Below are 5000 nucleotides of genomic sequence, written 5' to 3'. Positions count from 1 at the left end.
CGATCTCCCTACGCCGGCCGCTGCACGCGCCTACCTTACGAAGACCAAACGTGTGTCATGAATCTAGCGGGCCTGGCTAGCATCATGTAAAACACACTCCCTGGAAGTTACGCAGCTGTAGCTTAGCTACCCGCCACCTCTGCTGCTTCGCCTGCATTGATCACATGACATGCTCCTACGAACCACGTGCGTCGGCACTGCGCAGTGACACCGTCAGGAGGAAAACAGAAGATCGATTTAAAGATGGCGTCGTCGATAATGGCTCCTCCGTAGCGCATCCGGACTCTGTGTAAATCGTTTGCTGTTTCTACAACGCTGAAATCTGATAAGAGTGGTATAGTAGCAATATCGTGAAACCTTATAATCGTATACACGCGTACAGGGCATACAGGTTCGTGTGGCAATGCAGGGATGGTAAGTCAGAAGTCACGTAAATGACACGAAGCGTGCGCCTGTTTCGTGTATAGGTATACTTATAATATCCTATAGTGCGCAGGCGAATGCGCCTGTATACGCGATATGAAACAGGAAAGGAGCCGATATCATGGACACAAATCGAACAGGACATATATACAACACAAAAGGTTTTGCTTGAAGAGTAATTTTATCTGATCATGTTTAATTTAAAAAGGGTAAGGTTGACCTATACTAAAGTATGCGGAATATGTACGGCTATACTGTGTGCGCACGCATGCGCGTATGCGCGCGCGTGTGCGTGCGTGTGTGCGCGGGTGTGTGTGTGTGCGTGTACGTAAGTGTGTGCGTGTGTGTGCCTGCATGCGTGTGGGTGTTCACGCGTGCGCGCGCGCGTGTGTGTATGTGCCTGGGTGCGTGCGCGCGTTCGTGCGCGTTCGTGCGCGTGAGCGTGCGCGGGTGTTTGAGAAGTGTGCGAGCACCTAAGTGTAGCCGTGTGGGTGCACGCATGCGCAATACCGTTGCCCTGTAGCTGCAGCAGCACCCTGTCGACCTCGTGTCTGAGACCGGAGTTGTTCATCGGGAAGGCGATGCCGTAACCTGTCATCGACGACCAGACGCCGACCGTCTCTACGTCACAGCCCTCGTCCGCTCCCTCCTCGTAGCGCAGCGGCACAGCGTCGTAGATGAGCGCATCGATGTCCCTGCATTATACACATATACTCATATATATATTATATATATATATATATATATATATATATATATATATAATATAATTAATATATATATATATATACATATTGTACAGATTCGCTTTTGGTATCGTGCGTTTCGGTAGCACGATGTGCAGTTTATTTTACGAGAGATGCGCTAGCCGCGAGGACGGTCCAGAAGTGAGAACAATAGAGAAAACGGCGGCGAAGGGGAGATACGCCAGAGAGGGATGGCGGCCAGTTGTGTTTTTAGAATGCGTCCGATGTTAACTTAACCGTGCGCGTACTGTAATTTGTAGTGGCTATTATGAGTGCTTCGTAGTGCGCGTACGGTACTAGTAGTAGTACTACCACACTACTACTACTAGTGTACGTGGTATGTATAAGTATTAGTGTTCTGTATGCGGCTGTATGTAGCTGTAGCTGTATCATGTATGCTGTAGCTAGTATGTGATAATGTGTATGTAGCATTAGGCCTACGTACACTGATAGTGATCGTTATAGCGTGAGTGTGCGCAGACACATCGGTTTGTAGTTGCGCTAATAAACACTTCTAGTTCTACTAATTACTGCCTACTTTTGTGCACTTATCCACTTCGTGACCGGCACCCCCCCCCCTCGCGTATCTCACTGGACGACTGGAACGGCCCCCCCCCCTTTCTCGGCGCTCGGTGTGTTTGGCCGCCCCTGCCTCGTCGCGATCCTAGTGATCGAATGCGAGAGAGATGGAAGTAACGTACGGCCCTGTCAGGGTGCGCGGCGACAAACGGCAACCGTACTATACACGGCCAATGGTAGTAGTCGAGTCGGTTAATTAGGCGATTTGGAGGAGAGAGGGAGAAAACGCGTTACATTGGAGCCGTAGACCGAAGGATCGCGGTAGCACGGCGAGCAATGGAAGGAGAGGCAGTGAAGTGGAGGACGGTCCGGCTGTCAGCCCAGCAGTAGTAGCGGAGAGGGAGACGCCTCGGCGGCCGCCACGGAGCATCGATGGGCAACTGCGGTCAGTGCGGGAAGTGGCAAAATCCGGGGAAGCCAGTTCCGGGGAAGATGCGGCAGCCGCTGTTCTGTCCGAGATCAAGCAGATGTTAAGAGACCTTCTGAGTAGTGGGGGACTCGGCGTCCAACGCCCGGCACCTCCTGGCAGCGGCAGGGCCGGATATCGTAAGAGAGGGTGCAAGGGTCAGAGACACAGACCAGTCGACCTGCTAAGATTGCGGAGAGGTGGCCATTTTCGCGCGAGAGTGCCCCAGAACGGAGGAGACGCTGGCGAGAGTTCGCGGAACAGAGGAGACGCCGGCAAGAGAAGGTCGACCATCATGGGCCAACGGCAGTACAGTGGGAGTTGATTGCACAGCGTAATGAGCTGCAGGCGATGAAGAATGTCATGCAGCAAGCGCACGACAACATGTGCAGGAGGTGGGACAGCTTCGGAGTCAATTACAGAAGCAGCAGGGGCAGGACATGCGTCAGCGCGTGATAGAGACGCTGGGACAGGACAACTCCAAGCTGAAGCAGAAGAACGATCGATGCCAGCGTCAGATATCTCAGCTGACGGCCGAGGTGCGGAGTCTGCGGGCTGAGCGCACGAACATGGCGCAGCGCATGCAGAACGAGATCGATCAGCAGGTGACCTACTACCAGGAGAAGTTCATGCAGTCGGAGAGAGCCAACCATGAGATGGAGGGCAGATCTCTCAGCGTACGGAGGTTGAGCACACCTTGCAGCGGCGGCTAGCTGAGGTGACGGAGGAGCTACATAAAGAGCGTATGCAGCATGTGACGGCCGACTCCAGGCTAGCGAAGGCCAATGCGCTTACTACGGCCGCCCAGGAGGAGTCGACGAAGCTGAAGAACCGATTGAACTCCCTTCAAAGCAGCGAGACAGAGCAGCTACAGTTGGTGAAGGAGCTGGAGGGAAAGCTACAGGAACAGGTGTATGTGCGGTCCAGAGGCTAGAGAGCAAGGTGCAGGAGATGCAGCGGCAGATGGATGCACTCATGCTCGAGCTACCGGAACTGAACGAAGCCAAGGAGAAGCTGTTGTCGCAGGTCCGGCGATCGGAGGGAGAGGGACAAGAGGATGTTGTCCAGAGTGTCAATGGTGACCACGTCGACGACACGTTGAAACAATTGAACAAGGTCCAAGAGTCGCGACAGAGCAAGGAACTGCTGGGGCTGAGTGCGAGATGCCTGTCGACCAAGAGACGGCCGACGCCGACGATGAGGAGTCGGAACGGTGCGACGCACGACCCCCAGCGGACTTGACGCCCTCGCCAGCCGGCAGCGAAGGAGATGAAGTGGGGAAAGCGGGACATGGCAGACGAGACGGCGAGGTGGCACAAGGCCGTTGAGCCATGGGCATGGTTACCGACCACGGGGCTTGCGCCAAATGCCGGAGCAAGTTACGCGCACACGGGTGCAGGTGCAGCGCGCGGTACTACGTCTAGACAGATGAGTGGCACGCAGAGGGAAGAAGAAGAGAGCATAGCGTGTGGCAATAGGATCGCTACAAGTCGTGGGGTAGGACCCCGTGGTGCAGATAACACGTGTACGAATCTGCGGGAGGACGGAGAAGTGACGAAGCATATGTACGCTCTGCGTGAGTCTCTGCGGGGATGTTTACGCTCGCGGGGGTACGATCCTCCTTTATAACACCGCGCGATGTTGTGTTAGCGGAGCGGACGGGGATGGCACGTGTCGATCTGGAGTATCGACGCGGTGGTGGGGTCACGCCCACTGCCTGTGGGGCAGATATCGCCTTGCCCGTGGAGACCGCGCGAGTGAGCGGGTTGCGTGTTTGTCACCCGAGCGCCGGCGACGTAATTGCTAGCCGACTGACTATCAGCAGATGGTCGGGCAGATAGAGCGCAACAAACAGAAAACGAGACTGAACGCTTAACCGTCGCGCGAGTGTATCTATTCGTGGACAGCTCTCATAGCACGTGGTGGAAAATCTATGCATAAAGCACGTGTAAGCAAGTCAAACCTTGGAGAGAGGCGAGCGAGCAGTAAAGCACGCGTGACAAATACCGAAGACGCGATAGCAGAGTGTGAGGACTAACGGAGCAGGAGGCGTCGCATGGTCCACAGATGAGCCCGAGTGCAGGAGTAGCCCTAACAGGGATCCGCCAGATGGCCGTAAGCCCAGAAACGGTTCTAATCACCCGTGAGCGCGGTGGAGAACTCGCGTGAGCGAAGTGCCGGGCCTCACTAAGCGGCCGCCGGTGCCGCGAATAGGTCTTATTTTGGTAGTGCGCAGTTCTTGTGTGATGTTTATACCGCTGGGGGCGGTGATTCAGGCCGCCTTGGTATCATAGCGGAGTGGTGTGTGAGCATGTTGAGACGGTCTGTTTCCTAGTATGTCACAGGTCACGCTATTCGAGTTTATTTTCAAATTATGAGTATAAAGTGAGCAGGGGCTTACTTCAAATTTTAGAGAGTTGGGGAAGTCAGCAGATTCGCTTTTCGTACGTGCGTTTTCGGTCAGCCACGATATCGTTATTTAATACGAGAGGATGCGCGCTAGCCCGCGAGAACCGTTCAGAAGGAGTAACAATATGAGAGAAGACGGCGGCGAAAGGGTAAACCTGTATTGATACGAGGCGTGTAATGTTCCGCTTCACTAACACTATATACGCGCTGTACACCCAGCCTCAACCCTAGGCGTTTCAGCAGCGCTCGTTATCGATCAGGCAACTTGAATAACGGAGACTGCGTCAGGCAAAAAGTCTGGCTCGCTGATTGGCTGATTTGGCCGTTAACAGCTCTCTTGATTGGGCCGGCAACGATTTCGTTGCCTCGGCGAAGCGGGTTGAAGAAGCAACGTGGTGACAGCGGTGAGAGTGTAGTGAAGCGAACCCGAAACCGCT

Source organism: Priapulus caudatus, unplaced genomic scaffold, assembly GCF_000485595.1.
Source record: "Priapulus caudatus unplaced genomic scaffold, Priapulus_caudatus-5.0.1 Scaffold1066, whole genome shotgun sequence".
NCBI classification, from domain to species: domain Eukaryota; kingdom Metazoa; phylum Priapulida; class Priapulimorpha; order Priapulimorphida; family Priapulidae; genus Priapulus; species Priapulus caudatus.
This window is presented reverse-complemented; position numbering follows the sequence as displayed.